This window comes from Tenrec ecaudatus, chromosome 13 (assembly GCF_050624435.1).
Source record: "Tenrec ecaudatus isolate mTenEca1 chromosome 13, mTenEca1.hap1, whole genome shotgun sequence".
In the NCBI taxonomy this organism is placed as follows: domain Eukaryota; kingdom Metazoa; phylum Chordata; class Mammalia; order Afrosoricida; family Tenrecidae; genus Tenrec; species Tenrec ecaudatus.
In genome coordinates this window covers 86,481,118-86,504,184 of record NC_134542.1, presented here as the reverse complement: position 1 = coordinate 86,504,184, position 23,067 = coordinate 86,481,118, and the positions used below count along the sequence as shown (strand labels likewise).

At 40.9% G+C, this 23,067-nt stretch overlaps 1 non-coding gene across 1 annotated transcript; it reads left to right on the top strand.

Moving 5' to 3' along the window:
- The first annotated feature begins 22,647 nt into the window (after positions 1–22,647).
- Positions 22,648–22,807, top strand: LOC142425005 (U1 spliceosomal RNA). The gene has a single exon (XR_012779410.1). It is a non-coding gene; the product is annotated as a U1 spliceosomal RNA (small nuclear RNA).
- The last annotated feature ends 260 nt before the right edge of the window (positions 22,808–23,067 follow it).

Here is a 23,067-nt window from a genome sequence, read left to right as displayed (position 1 = left end):
AAGAAGTAGGAGGCAAACGGTAGTCATAGAGATTTAAATATAAAGCCGCAAATATTTTTATATACGAGGGGGAAATAGGTTTATGTACATATATTTATAGGTTGAGTATTAAGAAAACAGATGGACAAATACTCCCTCAACACAAGAACATTTTGTTCTAACCATTTGGTAGTCTGAGATTCTCACCTTCCTGGAATGATTGCTGAAGACAATGGGTGCACAAGCAAACATGGTGAAGAAAACTGATGGTGCCCGGCTACCAAAAGATGTAGCATCTGAAGTCTCGAAGACCTGAAGATAAACAAGCAGCCATCTAGCTGAGAAACAACAAAACACACATGGAAGAAGCGAACCAGCCTGTCACGACTCAATCACTGAGGACAAAGTGAGTGCATAAGCAAAAGTGGTGAAGAAAGCTGACGGTGTCTGGCTGTCAAAAGATATAGAATCTGGCATCCTATAGGCTAAAAGATAAACAAGAGTCCATCTAACTGAGAAACAATAAAGCCTACATGGAAGAAGAACACCAGCCTGTGAGATCACAAGGCGTTAAAAAGATCAGGTATCAGATATCAAAGACCAAAAAAAAAAAAAAAGTCACAACATCGTGAATGAGTGGGAGTGCGGAGAGGGGACCAGAGCCTATCTTTGGACATCCCCTTACAAAAGGGCTATGAAGAGGAGATGAACCAGTCAGGGTGCAGTGTAGCAACAATGAAATATACAATTTTCCTCTAGTTCTTAAATGCTTCCTTCCCCCCACCTATCATGATCCCAGTTCTACCTTATATATCTGGCTGGACCAGAGGATGTACACTGGCAAAAATAGCAACTGGAAATACAGGGAATCCAGGACAGATGAACCCCTCAGGACCAGTGGTGAGAGTGGCGATATCGGAAGGGTGGAGGGAAGGTGAAGGAGAAAAGGGGAACAGATTACAAGGTCTACATATAACCTCCTCCCTGGGGGATGGACAGTGGAGAAGTGGGTAAGGGGAGATGTCAGATGGTGTAAGATATGACAAAATAATAATTTATAAATTATCAAAGATTAAGGGGTTAGGAGCAGGGGGAGCAGAGAGAAAGGGGGAAAATGAGGAGCTGATATCAAGGGCTCCAGTAGAAAGCAGGTGTTTTGAGAATGATAATGGCAACATATATGCAAATGTGCTTGACACAATGCATGCATATATGGATTGTGATAGGAATTGTATGAGCCCCCAATAAAATGATATAATAAAAAGTGTGCGAATGACAGGGACAGTTCACCAACAATGAAACTCAAATGGCTAACAAACACATTTTTTAAATGCTCAAGATCACTAACCATCTATATCACCTTATATCCATAATGATAGCTCAATTAAAAATTTAAATTAAAAAAAAGGGACAGAACCTCAAATGCTGGAGGAGAAACAAAGGGTTTGGAAAGCTTACACACATGCCCACAGGTAGGCCTGTAAATATATACCACCATTGTGGAAAGCAATCTAGCTCTACTAAAAGTAACTGGGACAAATGCCACATGTTTACCATTAAGAATATCAGCTATACCTTTGCATCTACCCCAAAGAAGAAGCAGGCAGAACACGAACAATGTGTGCTCTCCCATGTCCATTGCCCCACAATTCATAATAGCACAAAGCTGAAAACAGCCCACCTGTACAAGAAGATCTAAAGAAACTCTGGTACAAACACATAATGGAATACTAAGCATCCCTAAAATCAGTGATGAAATCATGAAACACCTCATGAAATGGATGGACCTGGAAACCATTATACTAAGAGAAGCAAATAAATCATAAAAGGAAACGTATTGAATGAGTCCACTACTATAAAGATAAACACCAAGGCAAAGGCAGGCTTCTGTTCTAAGGTCATGCAATCTTCTAATCCAGTCTTCCAACCAACGAAGTTGTTGGTTTGCCTAGTATTCATGAACTGTATATCACCCCCTTAGTTATATGTCTTAAAGACTCTGGAAGAGGAGGCTTCACCTCGGCCGGAATGAGTTTCTGAAGAGGGGGCGGGAGATCAATCACTCCCTACAATATAACATCGGTCTACAGTCACCCCAAATCAACAGATCCTCCTACAAAAGTGATTAGTGAATTGACTGAAAATTCAAGTCAAGAGGTGATTGGGGTGGACGTTCAGGATAGGTCTCTTTTGAAGAAGCAACTACTCTTCTGTTGGTGGGTAAACCAGGTAGAGCAACCTACCACTGGGAGGCAATGTATAACATCATTTGTATAGACCCAAAGGGGAGAATCCGTCCAATACTATGTTCCTAATTAGATACTTTCAATTTCGTTTCTGTCCAACCCCGGTGATCCAGGCTGAGTATTGCAAGCAACTGGGAATTTAGACTCTGTCCTTTGGAGGTACACAACTTCCTTCATAGCTCACAGCAAAAGGATCCAATTTGGAAATCCTACTAAGTGAACTGGCCTTTACCTTAAACTCGCCTGTATTAAACTTACAGAAATTGGATTATTTGGGTGTTTTTCAGAACTCCCTTGGACTTACGAGCCTAGTGTGAGAAGAAGCAGAAGACTGCTGCCCCAAAGTTATGGAATTGGGGTCATTAGACTTGGGCTCAGACCTCCGGCTCTGAGGGTGGCCTGGAATTACTATGTGTTTCCCGTTTTCATGTTTTCTTTGCTTTTTTATGGCACATGTTAGCCTAGCAGGCATAGTTCTGCCTTTGTGAATGAATCTTATTGAAAGTTTTGCCCTATCCAGACCCTCATTATTTATGTAAATAGTACCCCATCATTTAAGCTTTTAATCTGTACAAGTCAATGATTCATGTTTTTCCTGTCTAAATCCCTGATTGATATGTGTATAATTTCCTTTTCTTTCAACAGTATTTAAATTGTATACCATTTGCTAAGCTAATGATACTATAAATAAAATGCCTTATGCTTCATGGGAAAGATTTTTAATGTCTCCAACAAAATAATAATGAGGCCTCTAAAGTGAATCAGAGGCATATAAAGACCATAGATAAATTAATGAACGTTGGGCTCATTCCCAATCATTGCTTTTACCTAAGAACACAGTTTTATGAATAATCACCCTCATGAAAAGTTCACTGAAGATATGGGTGCTGTCGGTGGTGTGGTGAAGCAATAAGGTGATGCCCAGCTATCAGAAAGAATGGCATTTTGAGGTCTTACACTCTTATTTTAAAACAAGCAACCATTCAAGTGAGGTATCAACAAAACAGATGAGCAAGAAGCATACCAGCCTGTGCGACCCAACGTTGTAAATAATTAAAGGCAAATCCAGAGGATGGAAATGGTACCTGAGGTTAAACTGTGAATACCTTTTTTTTGCAAAAGGTTATAGATGACAACAGAAGCCCCAAATTCATTTGCTGGGGTCCCCACGTGGATAAAGCCTTCAGTGGATCCCCTCTGACCACAGTGCAGGGATGTAAATTGCCTTGCTCTCAGACAGAGAGCAGGTATCCACCAGCCTGTGGCCCTCCTGTTTCTTCATCCTCCTTCCTTATGAGCTTATGGAGCTACCTTAGTCAGAGAAGCCATCAGTTCACATCTGCTCTGTGGATTTAAACTGTCCTGTACTTACCCACTTCTTCAACTGTGCAGCCACTTATATACATATCTGTGTGTGTCTGTCGGTATGACTGTCTGTATGTGTATGTGTGTGTGTGTTGTACCTATGGCGGAAAAAAAAACTAACTGGAGAATGTTCTGTTATCTATATTTTGGCACAAAGCAAAAAAGTCAAGTGAGTTTTAGAACAATGAAATTATATTTTGCCTTGAGTTAGTGAACAACTGGATGTTGTTAGGTACTGTGGAGCCGGTTCTGACACATAGCAACCCTGTTCAACAAAACGTAACACTGCCTCCGTATCGCTTGAAGTCACCACTAGGGGATGATCTGCTGTACACTAAAAGTGGATCATTGCTACATTTTCATGTGCTATTTTTCCAGAAGTACTTATACATCAATAATTCACACCATAAATTACGGTGCAATTTCAGGTATTGATGTACTGAAATGATGTGTGTGTTAGAGGGGGCTCCTCTTTTTCCGTGAAATAGGGTTTTAGGACAATGGCACACTATTTAAGGTTAAGAATCACTGTATCCACCAGTATACAATAGCCTTTGCTGTAATGAAAAACAATACTACAAATCGGTGACTTAGTACAACAAAGAGGAGTCCTGGGCACATAGTGGTTATTTATTGGGCTGTGAACCACAAGGCCAGCAGTTCAAAACCACCAGTTACTCCATGGGAGAAAGATGAGGCTTTCTAATATTGTAAAGAGTTATAGTCTCAGACATTCTCAGGGGCAGGGCTGCACTGTCATTACAGCGTCACTATAAGTCCACATTGAGTTGATGACAGTGAGTACTAGAGCAAGCATACCCAATGTACTCCTTTGATAATTAAGGCAAGGAAGAGAGGGCTGGAGAGTTGACTCATTGTGTCCATGGACAGAACTAACAGATTTTCTTACCACTCACATTTCTTTGGTCAAAGTCATTGAGAAAAGAGTTTTGAGAGGAAGTTGTTAAAATAAGTTTTTAAAATAAAATATTATCTAAGAAGATTATATAGATATCATATTTAAAATCCTTTAATCAATTTTGTTACTTCTCTGACTAAATTTTCCCATGTCGAAGTGCTCACAGAATATCTAACTTGAGTGATTTAGTGTTAACTGAAAGTTAGATAAGGAGACTAGCCTGAAGAAAACTCAAAGATGCATAGAAGGATACGCCCCTAGAGAGACGTTTCCATTAAGAACATTCACATTGTCCAAAGGACCAAGGGGCAGTCTGTCCCAGGATGTAGATCCTGTAACTCAGTGAAATGTAGATTGTACTGCCGGATGGGAATACCATTAAACTCTGAAAAAAGAATACAACAATACAGATGTACTGACCGAGGGGTATAAAGGTCCCAACCATATGGGAGAAGGCAAGAAAGACTTTGAAAGAAATCTCACTGTCTTCCAGACCTGTCAGTAAAATGTATGCTAATTCTGATCCTATCTCTGTGATTGACTGCAGTGGCTGGTGGCCTGTCCTTTAGTTCAGGTTCATAATCACGTGGGTGAATGTTACCTTTAAGAGACAAGTGGATGAAATTGACTCTCCACTAATGGAAGATAACAGGATATTGGAAACAGTAGACATGCCTGCTAAAATAGCTTCTCATCCATCCTATTGAAATCTATTTCCAAATAGGCGATGGCTAGAAGTAGGAGATGGAGCCTTGGTGAAGTGTTGGGTCGTGCGTTTGGCTGATAACCATAGGACAGCAACTTGAAACCGCCAGCTGCCCTACAGGAGAAAAGGTACCAGCTCAGAAAGTCACAAGGGCAGGTTGATTCTGTCCTACAGGGTCTCTATGAGTTGGAATCATTCAGTGGCGATGATTGTGACTTGTGTGTTTGCTAGTTTGTTGGTTTTTAAGTAACAGAAGAAGTGTTTGATGGCTAACCAAAAAGTTAGAGATTCAAGTCCATCCAAAGGCACCAAAGATCGCTGGTCTTTTTTTCTCTCGCTGCTAAGAAGTTTAAATATTCTCAACTCTGTCATAAACTGCTAATTATTCTTCATTTTCCTCCTGAACTTTACTTTGAATGCCAGAAGTTAATGCATATAGCAAAGTAGGAACAGCAATGAAAGTGTGTAAGAAGCAGGTATAGGAGGCAGATCTGGATTCAAATCCCTGATCTAAAATTGACGTAGCATTTTGTCTTGGAATAATTAATCTCTCAGAGTTCAAATTTTCAATGTCTATTCTTAGGGTTTTTTTGGTTTGGTTTTGTGTTTTGAACTGCTACATTAGCTGTGACTGTAACTCAGTGCGTGTCTAGTATTTTGTAAATTGAGCAAAGTTCAGAGATGGCGTGGTGGTTCTACAGCTTCATGTCAACTTGATACATGAGTGCAGCGGAGGAATCTAACTTGTCAATGAAGCCACAGCTTGATGTTGCCTCCTGGTAGGTAAGGCCTTCTCATGAAGATTCTGGAAACTTCCTGTCTTTCTCCCTAGAAATGGGCCACATTCTCTCTCTGGTTCATTTTCCTGTTGAGGAGCCACACTCAGGAGCTAGAGGAGCCAGGTGGAGATGCTTCCACCATCACTAGACCCACAAGTGGATCCACTTTTTACCCACCGGCTCGTGATCTTCCTGCATTTGGCATCATTACATGTGCTTTGTGAGTCTGAAGAGGAATTTGTGGACTACTATCAGACATGTGGTTAATATAAGACTTATGGACTTGATCTGGACTGGGCTGTTTTCTTAATATATAATTGCTCTTTTATAAAAGCTCTTTCCTATACATACCTGGTGTCTCTGGCTTTGTTTCTCTTGTCAATCTGGACTAACACAGATGGGAACATAGATCAGGTGATGATTTTCCCCTTTGGTCCTCTAGAAAGAAGTCCAGGCTGAAGAGTGAACATGAAAATTCATTTATTCTGTTTATTAAAGGCTTGACATTTGTTCTGAGCCTGTGAAGAGATGTTCATTAGTAGTTAAAGTGTTAGAAGTATTCTGTCTATTAAAAACTTAGCCAATGGCACTGATATAATTTTCAAGTCATGTTTTACAGTTACTACAAAGATGTCAATTCTTATTCTCAGGTGTCTCATTTTAAAAATGCATTATTGTATCTTGATTTCTATGGCATACATACCATATTATGAATACTTGCATTTTAAAATGTCAATAAAATTGAATGTACAATACAATTCAAATAAAATAGCCTTTAACTTCAACTACATGATATGTAAGGAAACTTTAAAATAGTATACTTATTATTTCCACATAGTATTATGAGTAGGGAATTCAATATTAGTCCCAAATGCATTGCTATGTTCCATTTTTATATTAAAAAAATAATCTGGCAGAAAAAGCTGATCTGTATGTTTCAAGATTCATAATAAAAACAATATTTCATGACTGGTAGTTTTACTAGGAAAAGCAGTTTTCATAAAACATCTGGCTTACAATAGCGAAGTTGGTTCCAATTTTTCTTAGATGTAAATATAATATTCAAAAATAAGAAAACAAGATTTCTAGTTTTTCTTTTCTATTTTTTATCAGCCACTATAGTCTTTGAATAAATCAATAAATGTTTACATTCTTTTACTGTTCAGCTTCATTTCCATCTAGTTTAACATGTGTGGTGAATGTAATGTAGCCTCTCAACAAACTTCTGTTCTATTACATCCTGCATGATTCAACAAGACATCATCAGAGTCTATAATAGCTTTGGTGAACTACCCTGCTATCTCAGTCAGACCACAAGAATGAACTCTACAGTAAAACAAGGAGTCGGTAGATAGCATTTTCCCTTTTCCATGACAATGATCCATTACATAATGGTTTCATACAAGTCATACCTTAAATCATGTCATCCTAGCTACTATCATTTTCTTGGGAACAGACATCATAAGTTATCTTCCTGTCCCTTCGACCTTCATATCACTCCTCGTAAACTTTACTTAACCCACCTTTGGGGCCCCTGAAGTCACTTAAACTGTCAAGGTGGGATGCTGACCCACAATGATGTGCAGGGGTGGAGGTTAGCTTGTCAATCAGGTCACAGCTTGATGGTAACTCCTTGTGGGCATGGTCTTCTCATAATGAGGGTCCTGAGAACCTCCCCCGCCCTCACTCTGCCTTCACCTTCCTGCTGGCTGACCCTTGGTGGCCGCTAGAGCCCTTGCTATGTGTCCACTGCCATTGCATCCACAAGATTTTGCCCCCACCAGCCTGTGATACTCCTGCATTCTGCATCATTGCACGTGGCTTTGTGAGTCTGAAAAGGAACCTCTGGACAAGTATTGGGCTTATAGACTTGAGCTGGACTGAATAAATAATTATTTCTTGATATAAATCTCTCTCGCATTTATATGAGTGTCACTGGATTTGTTTCTCTTGTCAAACTGGCTTAACATAGAGCCTCTTGCTCTTTTCACACACATAATCTGCTCTACTATTTACAGAGTAAGCCAATCACTACATCATTTCCTACTGGTCATTGTCAAGAGAATGACTTGGGTATGGAAGACTTCAAGACACATAGTGAGTTGAGACTTTTTTTTTTTAAAACTCACTATTCTCAAAATAGCAGTGTAGTTTCCTCCCAGATGTGAAAGCTGTGAACAAAAATGCGTATTTATCTTATATCTTGGTTATATGCCAAGCTCCCAGACCAGTGCCTGGGACACAGCAATGGCTAATAGAGACATAAAGGAGATCTGGTGGTGCTGTTAGGTGAGCATCAGATCACTAACCGCTAGGCACTCAACAGGACAAGCAGTAGTCTACCTGCTCCCATCGGGATTTGCAGCTTTGAAACCCCTCTGCAGGGTTGTTATGATTTGGAATGGAGACAATGGCAGTGGGTTAGAAGAGAGGCACAACTTCTGCTTTCTTGGAGCTTGCAGTTTAATGGGGACGATGAGTAGCAACCACAGGAAAATTATAATGGAGTATGGTAATATATGATACTCTCTGATGGACACCCGAGGGTGCTCTGTACTGCGTGAAGGATAGTCCTATAAACCAGGATATGAGAGGAAATTTGATATTAGCTATGTGACGTGCCAAGACCAGAGCAAAGCGTGCCAGGGGCAATGGCATTCTGGACAAGGGAAACCTCAGGTTCTAAGGGATGGAGATTTTTTGTCCACTTTCTTGCAGGAACTGAAAATCTTTTTTCCTCAAATATTAGAATCACCACGGAGCCTTAAAATTACTTTTTGCCATGTCCGTTTGCAGCATATTGGATTGAAAACAATAATGGTCTCAGAAACTATGCAGTTGTTACATTAGCTTTGTCGCTGAGCAAGTTCAGGAATGTGGCCATGACTTTCTATTACCTCATTTTCTTCATTCTGCCCATGCCATCATGACGGTTGCAAGAAAGATGCACCTGGGGACTTCTTGGTGTCAGAGGTCAAGCGACGACACCTGTAGAGGGTTGATTAACTTCCTTTCCAATTCAGATGTACAACACGCACTGGATGATGAAGCGCATATATACATGCCACGCAGGGATGAGGAGGCAGTTGCTCCCTAGCATATGGATTCTTTTTGGGGCTCATAAACTCTATGACATTTGAAAAGGGTGCTTCAAGTATCTAACATGTGACGGTAGGTATAAGTGATTTTCACAAACCTCATAAAGAATACTAAAGATGAGTTGGTTTGGTTTTGAGAAAAACTTTCCCCAAATAAAAAGAAACAAAAATGTAAATTTTGATTGTCTAAATAGTTTCAGAAGAATTTGCATATCCACAATACACTTGCTTCCTAATAAAATCAAAGTATTGTTTTCCATTGACTACCAGGAGGAGACATGAGGTTTTGAGTCTCTCCTTTCTCGCGCAAGAAGGAATTTAGGTGAGGGGCAGCAGTAAGATAATCGTTCATGTGAAGGAACGATTGCTTTTATTGAAGGGGTGCTTGGATGTGGAGTGCCAAAGGGCCCCCTGCTAATCTTAGGGGTAGGGTTTTATTCAGCAAATGACAGACTTCCACCATTGGCTAGTTTACTAGCTGGCCTTCTTCTATTGGCTGGCTTCTGCTATTTCTGGCAGGTCTCCTCTTGGTTGAGAACCTACCTGTTCCAGGTAGATGCATCGCTGCACCTCAGAATTCATGCTATGCCCTTGTTGCCAGTCTATTCAGCCACTGATGGGGTAGGGAACATGCCATCTCTCTCATCTCACACCCTTTCACTCCCTCTGCCTCTCCTATGGAGGAGGAAATACGTCTTCTCTGCCCTTCACCTTCCTTTGTGCTGAGCAGGCTTAGGAGATGTGTGCCTCTTCACCTTCCTTTGACCACTTCACAAAGCTCCGTGAGCTCACATCCCTCTCCTTTTCCAAGCGACACTGTTCAAATCCTTTTGGAAGCTGAGGGGTGAAGATCATCCTTCTGGAACTGCTTCCCAGTGGACAAGGAGGAAGAGCTGATTTGTGTGGTAGCATTTTTATTCCCCAGTGGGCAAAGGGCAAGCACATGCATGAAATCTGGTAGCAATCCAATCTAAGCAGTTGAGAGGTAGGCTGGACAATGCTGGCTGAATGATGACCACACAGCTTCCAGCCTGGAAGAGACAAGACAGACAAGGGCAACAAAAATACACGGACCAAAAAAGAAGCAGGAGAATAACAGAGGTCAAAGGACCCAGGAAGGGTAGAAACCAGAAGGCCCATTACCATATATCAGACCAGGTGCTCCATTCACATGCAGCTTGAGCCTCTAGTTCTCTTGCACATCCCAGGAGCTGGCAGTTATGTTCTTGAACTAGGCCCATTTAGTTTGCCCAGGAGCTGCATTCATCCTTGAGCATGGTACCAATTCCACCTTTGGCTGCTGTCAGCATGTCTAGCCTCCATCACTTCTGGAGAACAACTGCCAGAAGAGAATTGATCTGAGCAAGCATCATACTGAATGGCTGTTCTGTCTTAATGTGGGGTTGTGCTAGTTCAGAAGGAAGGTTAACATATATACTTCTGTCAGAGCCCATCCCAGTGGGTCTGGCAGAGGTCCCTCCAATTCCCGCTGCATGCTGATCTTTAATTGAGAGGGTTCAGTGGCCCTGCTCTTTTGGACATTCCACGTGTGGCGCTATGGGAATGGGCATTATGGGTTGTGGCAAGACAACAGGTAGAGTAGGTATGGCACATCCTAGACTACAGACCCCTCTCCAGTTAGTTGGTGAACATTGACAGGCAGAACTTCTGTAGACAAAATGCATTCCCTTTGGGGGAGAGAGAGATCCTGACATATAGTATGAGGCTGAGTGGATCTTATTAGTTCAATTCCATCAAAGCACATATTATTAACCATAAGTATTAGCAAAGGGTGCTGGTGTGAGAGGCTGAGACAGGGAGCAGTGTGCTGAATAGAGCTGCCAGGTCATCTTCCCCAAACATGACATGCCCAGTATTGTCATGAAAAACTCTTCCTTTTGAACTATGAGAAATAAGGCACCAGTTATCTGATTTTATATACCACCGCCCTCCCCCACTAGAGTTAGCCGTTAAAGGTCAATGTCACACCCTGGAAGCCTCCCTTGGTAAAACCTCCCCATACAATATAGTCTCTCAGAGATATGGAGAGGAGAAATGGTTGATTCCTTAAGGAGGATCTGAGAGGTGGGAAAATTTCCTATTGGAAAATGGATGGCCACTAGGCTTTCTACTTCCATCAACAGTACTGCTCCAGAAATCCACAGAGGCGTCTACTCTGACCTGTAGGGGCCATATGCGTGGACAATATCTTGATGGCAGTGAATAGACTTGTAAGACGAATAGATTAGGATTTCCACTGGACACCCATTAATAAAGGAAGGCAGGGGGCTGAAGACAAAGCAGAGCCTGAGCTTTAAGGACAATGCCAGTTTAAGCCAGTCCTACAACCGGATGGGCAAAGACCATTTTTGCCATGGATGCACATATACCCTGATATCTAGAGGGAGCTGAGTAATGCATTAATCCCTCTACTTGGGTTCAAAGCCACAGGGGGAAGACCATGCTTCCCTAGACCAAGCTAGGGCCTCGACATGCACCCAACAAGAATTGCTCTAAGAGATGAGAGCTAACAGCTGAACCCCTAACAGGTGAACAGATTAACTGATTGCAGTGTGGCAGTAAAAGAGATTTAGCTGGTGTAGGCACAATATAACAAGAAAAGAATCCTTGTGTAGCTTATAGTCATTAGGTTTTTTTTAAGTACTCCAGATCCCCCAGTGGCTTCTTATAGGTCCTGTTGATAGCCTTGAACTCATTAGTTTCAGATGATGCCTGGTGGTAACGTTTGACTCTGAAATGGGGTGACCAGCTGGTTAGTCCTGAGAGTCTAGTTTGTATAGTGCATTTAAAGCAGGTGGGGTGACAACTTTGATCTCAGATTTCGAGTGTGTTTGTTAAAATTTAGCCAAAGTTGTGGCAAATGGAAGGAGTTGGTCCAGTTCTGTATCTGGCCCAGCACTCTATCCCTTGCTGTGAAGGGTTCCATATAAAGCCTCAAAGGGGCTGAACCCTTTGAGTGGGGTTGGACTATTTCTAATCCTGAGCAAAGGAAGAATTTGTGGACAATTTTGACCCATTTCCTAGCAAATTTTGGTGACGGATCTTTTGAACAATTGATTACCCCTTTTTAATATTCTTAATGATTGGGGTCACTAGGCTGAGAATTGCTGCCAAGTATTGCCCAGGGCATTATTAGCTCTGGTAAAGCCAGTGGTACCATTGTCACTCTGCAGAGAGGCCAAAGCAGGAATCACTTCTTATAATACTATCTTGACCACAACCTGTGCTCTTGCTGCGCTCCTTGGGAAGGCTTCCATCCAGGCTGTAAAGAGAAGCTAAGAGGTATCAATATCCCCGGCCTATACGTGTTTGGGTGTGATCAGGCAACCAGTCCTCTCCAGGGCAGGTCCCTCTTCTTTGACCTGCCTCCACGAACTGCAGGCGTCGCTGGGGATTTTGCATAGCCCATGAGTGGCTGCTTTGACTCACTTGTTTGATAACATTTTGTAATCCCTTTCCCATGAAAAATTTCCTACACGTTTGAGTCAATGTTTCCTCCCAAAATATCGGATGTCACGCAGACCATGAACCACTTTCCATGGTATTCTCTGAGGCCGGTGTCAGCCTGCGCATGCCTGAAACCAATCTCCAGCACCCTTGTCATCCTATTCTGTGCAGCCCCCTTCACCCCCCACGCCCCCAGCACCACCATGTTGCTCTGTGAGCGTAGCAAGGCGAGTATTCTTTCAGGGTCACATTAGGGGTGAGAGCTCCCCGGGCGTTCATTTCCTTCATAGAAGCCGGCTTCGTTGCGTGATCTGCAAGATGATTTCTTTGGGGAATTTCATCCTTCTCTTCGGATGCCCTTTGCAGTAAACTCCTGCTAGTTCTTGAGGAAATGGTACAGCGTCTGAAAGCCTCAAAACGTAGACCCATATTTCATTGGTCCCAGTTTCGCATTTAGGCAGCCTCTTGCTCTACAGAGAGTGGCATAAGAGTAAAGAGTGTGCACCTTGAATCAACATAAATATTTGATTTCTTCCCTACTCCCTGCCCAGGGCCCCGGGCTCCTGTGACTGCTGCATATCCCGCATAGCAGCCCCGTTTACAACGCTGCTTCTGTCTGACACCCCCTTCATCAGGTTTGAAGGCTCTGGTGGCCTAGCGCAAACCACTAGCGTTTACCCGATGGGCCCTCTCACTCGGGGACAGAAGCCGTGTGGGGAGCTGGCGTTCGAGCAGCCAACTCAAGCCTGGCAGCACGGTATGTGATGGTGAATGAACCTTTAATATTGACTAAAAGCCAAGCTGATATGAGGTGTGCACAGTGATATCATACCCAGCGGTGTGTTAAATGCCCCCTCTAGACGCATTGCTGCTGCTGCTACCAACCGGAGGCAATGGAACCACCCTGGACCATTGTGTCCAGTTCTCTGGGAAAGGACCTTATGTCAGTAGAACATGGGTCGTCGGGTTCTCTATATTTGGTAGGTTTAGGATTGGAGCTTGTATCAGGGCCTTTTGTAAATGCTCCAAGTCTTTTTGTTCCTTGTTCCCAACTGATGTTGGTCGGTGCTTCCTGACTGCTCTCTTTTAAGGCATTTTAAACGGGTGGGTTTTCAAAACATAACCCCATATCCATAGTCTACAATACTATAGGAAGGCTCAGAATTATTTTTGAGGTTTTTTTGAGAGGTGGACTCAGAAAGTCCCAGGATGGCTCACACTCTATTAGATCAGGGGATCGATCTCCAACCCACCCCCACCCAGCCCAGCCCCTGCCAAAGGACAATACTTGGCCCACGTATTTGATTTTTTTTGGTAGAATTTGGTTCTTTTTGGAATGGAGGAGGGACAGGGTGTATTTTCTATTCCCTTTCTTGAGAAAAATTTAGGATTTGTGTTACACGCTGTAGAGGAGACCTGGTGGCATAGGGGTTATGCATTGGGCTGCTAATCGCAAGGTCAGCAATTTGAAACTACCAACCACTCTGTAAGAGAAAGATGAGGCTTTCTAGTCCTATACAAAGTTACTCTTTCAAAAACTCACAGGGACAGTTCTTCCCTGTAGGGTCACCAAGAGTCAGAACTGACTCAAGGGCGATAACTTTGGTTTGGGGTTTTTCCATGGGATATTCAGGATCCAGCTCAGTATGTGTAATTAGTGCCTCTCTCTCAGTTGTTTCACAAAGGCAGTTGGATTCTTCTGAAGCCATTGGTTAAGGGTTACACATTTGTTATAATTAATTGTTTTCCGTTGGAAATTTCTCACTTCTTGTAAAAGACAGAGAGCACATGGTCTCTTCACCATTTCCCTTCTGTTGAATCGGAATCCAAGTTGGACTCAGTAGCATGTGAGGTACGGCTTCTCTCCTCGGTGGGGCATTGTCATTCTGATATGCATTTCATAAGCATATGGAAATGTTTTTCTCTTAATACCCTTGTTCTTAGAGATGGTCAAAGCATCTTGAAAGATCATATTGCCATCTTTCTGAGACAAATGACATGTTAGTGTTATCTTTCTCCATTCCTTAATAAATTGGCTGGAGTCATCTGTAAAGCTCTGTAATTTATCTCTAATGCTTCCTAAGGCCTGTGTGCTGAATGGGGCTTGGATTGGCACTATGCCATCTGGCCCCGGGGTTTCTCATAAAAGTTAAGGGCACCTGCCCAGAGGGCAGTGACTCAGACTCTTTCTGCCTTGCCACCGTGCTTTCCCTGGGCTCTGAATGGTTCTGAATGAGGTGGGCTCTGTTGTAGGCTGAACTAGCCATTGGCTCCTGGAGCCCCATGTGGGAAGGCTGAGTGCTGGCTTTTACATTCTTGGATTCTGGTTTATTCTGTCCCCAGATTTATAAGAAGGCAGCATCAATTTGTAAATTTTGGCATAATTGGGGAGCTGTTCACAGACCTATGAAAACCTGCATATAGGGGACTTATGTCCATTCCCCTTGCCTTTTGCCAAACAAGTCTAGTTGTAAGATGATATAATTTAGACTACCATTTTCAGACCAAATTTTCCCACTGTCTAGTTTATACTGAGGCCAAGAATACTGTTGCAAAAGAATACTGGTTGCAAAAGAATAAAGAACACTGGTGTTTTTGCTTTGTCGGGCCAGAGGATCAAACCTGTGTCAGTGGTTAAGGAAGGAGCTCAGCGGTGTATCGGAAGTGTTGTGTTTTGGTGTCTGTTTTGTCATAGTCCACAGTCTCTACGTTTTCCCGCTGCGTTCAATGAATCATTGCAATAGCCACTCAGCACTCCTGGGCAGTGTTCGTGATGAAAGGGTTTAAAGAAAGATTACAGTACAGGTGGAAATGCTCACAATATAGTTGTTCAACCAGTCCACGTTACAAAATGCTTTGAGAGCTGCTCGGATGCCCAAAGGGCATGCCGCTCCAATGTGAACCTCTTTCCAAAGGCACCCCAATTCCAGCTCTTTGGGTCATCGAACCCAAGTACCTGAATTAAGTACCCAGAGGCACCCCCACTCCTCAATGTAGCCTCTTGCCCCAAAGCACTCAGCTTGTCTTGCTCTGCGGTGGGAAGTCCACCATCCTGCCTCATGTTCTGGTTCCTGCTCCTTTTGCCACTGGTCCTTTGCCTCTCCTCTGACATCACAGCCCTCTCCTGGACCTCAGAGTCCAGCGGGCATGCTCCACTCCCAGCTCTTGCCAATAGTTAGATCCCCTCCCCTGCTTCTCACAGGGCCCAATTTAAGTCCAGTAGGAGGACAATGGCACTGAAACTGGTAACAATTACTCACAGGTGACTCTTATCAGTGTCTCCCCCACCTTCTTACCCAGATTCATTTAGAGAAAGGTCGCTTGGTATGACTAACAGAGACTTTAACTACAGGAGTCATATTAAATACCTCACTTCCCCTGCAGTTTCCCATCTGAATGAAAGCAGAGATCATGGCCAAGGCAGGTCTTGAGTGATTCTGTCCTAGAAAAATGTCACATGCCATTTGAGGGACCAAATAATGCAGCCTTTGAAGGAGCTTGCCAGTACAGCATATTACACTCGCGTTCCTTCCATTTCACATTAGGAATGAAAACCGCAGGCCTGAAATCTATTTTGATTTTGAAAACACTCTTTGAAGATAGATAATAGGCTCATTTGTTTTCTTTGTTCTTTTACACACAAGGGAATAGCGTTTCTATTTTACATGTTTCAAAGGAAAATGCAAATTTTTTAATTTAAAGACTAATGAATCTAACAGAATTTTAAAAATGTTAACTATTTTTATTGTCTTTTACATTAGGGTATTTCTTTAATTCTTATTTCAATTATACTTTATCTTCCTTCGTAATACTAATAATGGTTGAAATAAAAGTACATAGTAAACAAATAATTTAATCTTAGAAATCTATTCAAAGGTCTTTCACAGTATATGTCTATTTTTATCTAATAGGGAGATTGATTCTTATAAGGCTATCTACAGTTTCATAGTCCATATGTAGGTTACTTTAAATTATCAGAAAGTGGAAGAAATATTCCTTTAGTTATGAAGTGTCGGTTTTAGAAATTACTACCAAAGAGATGAATTCCATTTCACTATGGAAGACTGGGCAGTTTAATCAAAATTCAACTCTTGTATATAAAATTAATTATTTATTTTCCTAGGGTCTATGTTGATAACCTTTAAAGATCACCGATATTTTCTCTCAAAATAAATAAAAGCTAAGTAAAAAATCATAAAATTAAAACATTAGGTATGGTATGTTAAATGTGTTTAGTGTTTCCTTTTAAGTTAAGAGAATTCAATCTTCTTTTCTATGCTCTTTTAAAACTTGCTCTTTTAGTTTATTTCATTTAGCTTAATTTTTCTCTTTTAGCTTATTGTCAGTTATTTAGAAAGAACCCAACACCATAAAAGATAATTTAATGTAAGAACATGCTGCTAAGCAGAGCTATGTTCAAAACATTTAAGACAAACATGCATTATCTTCGTTTCTGAGTTTACTAACTATATTACAACAAAAACATTAAAATGCTATTTGAAGAAGAAATAATAAGCATTTAAACAATGATATGATAAGCGTGGTAAAATATGTCTCATTCATATCTGTACTAAAGAAATGCTTCACATACAAATATAACAATGCTCTAGGACAGATTGTTCTATTTCGATCCTTACTATAGTTTCAAAACAAGGTGAAGAAGGAGAGAGACAGATCACACAAACTCAGCCAATCTGCCTTTCAGATGAGCCAGCCCAGTGGGAATGGATGCCCTGACTGTAGTTAATTTTCTTTAAAACAATTTCATTAGTAGTATCATACTAGTGATGGATAATCCAGTTACAAAAGTATAATTTTTTGAGACAATGATGTGCCAACAAAGTTAACTGAATACAAAATTCAGAACCAATTATTGCGCATTAGATCATTTTGCAGATATATTTGATGATTAAAAATATATACCTTGTTTACCAAGGTTTCCATCAGATTCATTTCCAATTCCAACTTCCACTAAGATTTGCATTCTTTGAATCTACATTATAACAATATTATCAGGTGGTTCTTGCGTATACATATGGTTTTGTGTGATTATAAACTGTAGATTTTGATTCAGTATATCTGAATGAAAATGCAAATTCTCAGCAGTAAGTGATACTGGAATGAACCAGCTAGAAGCCCTGCTGTTTACTGACATCAAAGCTGAAGGAATTATTCTCAGTGGAAAAAACAGTGGGCTGTATTACCTAATCTTGGAATTGATTCACACCTGCCAATGATTACAGTAAAATAGGACTAGGGTGACTTTCTGGACCAAAAACAAGTTTTATACTCAGACTCAGGAAAAGAAATCCCACATCTTTGACATCTTTGTATTCATTTATTTATTTTATTCATTTAACCATTTATTCTGGGTCCTTCAGAGAAACAAAACCAGTGATTAATATATATTATAATTAGAAATACTATAAATAGAAATTATGTATATGATTACATATATAATTACATACACAGTTACTATTTAGAATGATATGAATAGAAACATTATAAGAAGACATCATTTACATATTTATAAATAAGAAATTATGTATATATTATAAATACAAGTATAGCTTTATATACATTATATACATTGTTCCAATTTATATCCATAGAATTTCTATTTATAGCATTTCTCTATTTATACTTATCTTTATAGTTATATCATAAAGCGGCTCACATAGTTGTAGAAATGGCTACCTGCAGTCCAGTTCAAACCATGCGTCAGATATTAAGCAGGAGACTTTTTCTGACTCATGTAACTGCCAAGGCTGGTGAACATCAAAGCAGGAAGACCACAGGCTGGTGGTGACCGAGGAGGATGAATCCCAGTTCAGCAGACCAGGACCATGATTGCAGAGTTAAATTAATCCTAGCTCCAGAGTTGCAATCTGGTAGGTCCCCAAACTCCCAGAATTGGCAGTGAGCCAATTACTGTGGGACAGAGGGCAAGAGAGGATAGAGAGGGGGAGATTCTTCTCTCTGGTAAATATTCATGTGGCATACATTATAGTATGAATATCCATGTGGTATATATATCTATGTGGTATAAACATATATGGCACACATTGTAATTAAATTACACATTACATAATTAAATTTATATGTGGTGCATATTGTAATAAAACCACACGTTGTCCATAATTGAAACACTGTAACTGTCACAATTCAGCAAACTCAGATGCTTATATTCTGTAAGCAATCAGGTGATGTAAAGTACTCATGTTAAAGAAACTAATAGGAATTTTTAACTCGTCAAATGCCATGGTAAGCGATTTATGTATAAAAATAAAGATGATCAGTTAAGTACAACAACATAAGATCCTAAATTTACTACATAACCTTTTAAAGGACAAACTCTTGGTACTATAAAATGACTGAAATTCACAACATGCTTTGAAGCACACTAAGGCAATATTACAGTAAAACATATTTTTTGGTCAAGATATTCTATTTCAGGGGGATAGGAAAACATGGATTGATGTTAATGGGTATGAGGTTTTCACTTGGAATGATGAAATTGTATTTGAATTAGATTGCCATAATGATGTAGGACACTGAATGTACTAAATGCCACGGTACACTATATAATGGTCTATTTTATTTAACATGTATTTCATCTCAATAAAACAAAAATCTAAAAGAAGTCTATAGTAGTTGGATGATTTTATGTCAACTGGATGGCTAGGAATGCCGTTAAATAGTCAATCAAGTGGTTGCTTAATGGTCCTTCCCTGTGGGGTGGGGGTAGCCTTTTGTTATGAGTGAGGGACTCTGGGGACTGCTCTGGCCACTCATCCTCCCTGCCTACTGAAACTCAGTGTGCCTACAGTCACCAGAGCACTGCCATGTTTCCACAGACTTTGTATCCACAAGACTCTGCACCCACCGGCCTGTGATCTTCTTGCATTGTGTATCACCCCTCTGCCTCATCAGCTCACGGATACATGAGTCTGAAGAGGGTCCTGGCTTCCATCAGACTTGTAGACTGGAGTTGGACTTGGCTGGGATGCTTTCTTACGTGTTGATATAAAATTCTTTCTCATTCATAGAGGGGTGTCATCATTTTCTTTAGGTAACCATGAATCACAAAGAGGATCCATGTTTCGAATATATTATTTTTATGTACAATCAAGTCAATTATGGCTGTGACCTGGTGGTGTAATGGTTACACATTGGACTGCTAATCACAAAGTCAGCAGTTCAAAACCACCATCCACACCACAAGGCAGAAAGAGAAGACTTCTACTTCAATAAAGACTTACATCTCGGAAAGTCACAGGGGCACTTCCTCCCTGTCCTATAGTATCAGAATCCACTTGATGGCAGTGTGCTTGACTGGAGTTGATCACATCAATTCTAACTCACAGTGACACTCTGTGATAGAGTGGAACTACTCCAGAGTCGTTCTTACGTTGTAATCTTCGAGGTAGAAGTGTGTGTAAGATCCCAAGAAAGTGAAAGACGTCTTGTCCCAAAATTTGGTATAATGAATTAAAATAATAATAATAACAGAACTTCCTTTCTGTTTATTCAAAGTTACTCTACCCTTCTGTTTGAGACAAAGAGCACATTTATTTATCTCAGCAATTAAATAGCCATAATTAGTAGGGAAAAAAACCATGAGTGTGTTTGATGCAATAAATGGAATACATTTATTTCTCTCATCAGTTCACTTTAGCACATTTTTTAACAAATGGAAAGAAATGGTTTGTATTTTAACTCTGTATGATATACATTATCAAAGGGAGAATCAGTAACACGCTTGGTGACTATTAACGTGAAAGCTAGTAGTAGGGAACAATTAATGCTTACTTTTCAGTCACCACGGAGGAGAACTGAATAACAAAGCTTCTAACAGCAAGTCTACTAGATGGGAATGGACTGAAACTTGCTTCTTTGTTGTTTTCTAAACAGGATACACATTTGGTATGCAACTTCAATCTGAAAGAGAAAAGCATTCAGAAGCATTTTCATTAGGCTATAAATCATGACCGGACAGAGGTAAGAGGTACATGTATGCTATGTTTCCATAAGTAGTTACATAGAATGACTTGTGATGTTCCCAGTCTTTGCAAGAGTGTTAGGTTATAATCTGACCAATGGCCCCTTTTTAACTACTCTCTAGACTGACCGAGTAACATCCACTATACACAGTAACGGAACCGCAGTCATCCTAAATATTAATCCCATTGACTCAATATATTTCATCTCAAAGGATTCCACTAGAATGGTTCCACTGTGTGCGCTTCCTTCTCCACCTTCAGTGAGCATGGGTGGAGGCTTAATGTGTTTCCCTGAACCCCATCAGTAACGCTCCTTGTGGTCACTGGAAGTGCATTATGAAAGAATGAAAAATCTCCCTGTGGGATTAGAGGCTGATATTCTGGTGAGATTCAGTTAAACTTCTATGCTTTGAAATAAAGTTAAGAATAAAATTTTGATGAAGACAGGCTGGTACTATTTGACCTATGGTGAATTCTATTCCAATCTCCCTGTGAGGAAGGCCCATTGAAGAATTCAGCCAATTAGAAGTGCAATCATATTTGGGAAAAACTGATGGAAGAAGGTAAAATAGGACTTTCATATTTGACTGTGTCTTTCTGGGGTATTTTTGAAATAGAGTTTACTGTCAAAAAGCACCAGGATATTCCATGTGTGGTTTGTGCATCACCAGCATTGTCATTGCCTGGACATTTGTATGCAGCCTGAAATTCTAAAAGTCCTACTACACAATGTCCCGATTTGATTCACGTTAATTCATTGTCTCTGGGTTAGCCAATGATTTGTCTTGAACTTATAATACAGATCTGTTGTGGCTCTTTTTTTCCCCCCTGCTATTTCCATTTTTAACTTCATAAATATAAAATACTTGAATGGGAAACAGTATAACATTGGCTTGTTCAGTTTCCAATTAAGTGTTTGAATAAATTTACTATCTCATGAAAATATGCATGGAATATTTTGAAAAGAATGCTTGGTGGTAAAGCAAAGCATATGCTTGAATAGGTGAATGATATATTTTCATAGTTTATTTCTGATTCCGCGTTTTTGTCACTGCAATAACTGGCATCAGTGGCCGTAACTGATCTCCTCGGGTCTCTCCATTGCCAGGAGGCAGGACCCAGATATGCCTCCATGCTCTATCCGTCTTTCCTGCTCTGGCACTGCTAGTTCTTCCTACCAGCTCTGCCTCTGTGCAGAGCTTGATGACTCACAGAACTCAAAGACAATGCTCAGAATGATGGGGGTAATTAGAGAAGCTAGGAGCCCTAGTGGTCTAATAGTTATGCAATGAGCTGCTAACTACAAGGTCAGCAGTTCAAATCTACCAGCCACTTGTAGGAAGAAAGATGAGGCTTTCTAATCTCATAATTTGTCTCTGAAACACACAAGGACAGTTTTACCCTGCATTAAAGGGTTGCTATGAATTAGCACGAACGTGCTGACATTGAGCTAGGTTTTCAATTTCAGGTAAATTAATAGGTGACCACTAGTCAGGATAAGTTATTAATCAAGATACAGGCACTGGCCCACAGCAACACCTCTCCTCAGCCAGCCAGCAAGTCTCTCTCCGGTCCCCAACCTTTCATCTGCATAGTCCCTTGGCCTGTGCTTCCAGGGCCCAGGAATCCAGTCCACTGGTTGCTCTATCCCACAGTTCTACAGTCTGCAGCGACTATGGGGAGAAGACACTCCATAGTCTTGATTCTGTTCTGTACCACAGTCTCTGGTGCATCTGGTCTCAAAGGACTTCGTTCACCACTGCAGACAGAAATTTTGCACATGCTCTTTCAAGGTGCTGAACATTCTCTCTCTTCGCCGTTGCTTCAAAGATGTAATGTCCTCATAGCCTGGGCGGGGGGCGGGGTATAGGGGACTCAGTACCAAAAAATGATCCAAGCCCCTCTATTTGTGTTATGCACACACCCTATTTACGTAGCCACACACAGTCATTTGGTGGGAATTACAGGGGCTTGAACACAAGAGTCATATTATCAACATGAATTGTTTAATATCTTGAAGGCTTGTCTTCAAACAGCCTTCTAAGTGAAGCATCAACTAAGTCCACATGAAAGAAGCACTCCTTACACATACCTGGCAAGGTCAATGCCATTATTATGAATGTGGTCTTCCCATGGTGAGGCGTATTGCACTCCAGATGTGCTGACCCCTGTGATTTCCCCAAATGTGGGAAACTCGACAGCATAATTTGTGGTAGTGGGGGACTTCGTTTACTCTCTCCCCTGATAAAGGGGGGGGGGAGAAAGACACACTCCAGCCTTTGTGATCCAAAGGTGGTGAATAATAAAATCCAAATCCAAAGAAGGGAGTGGTATTAGAACTTAAATTGTGAACACCTGGTTTGTAGAAGACTGCAGATGACAGTGGAAGCCCAAAATCCATCTGTAAGGTCCACACATGGATGAAGCCTCTGGTGACTCCCCTCTGACCATAATTGAGGGATGTGAATACTCCTGCTATCATACAGAGAGCATTGTGAAGTCAG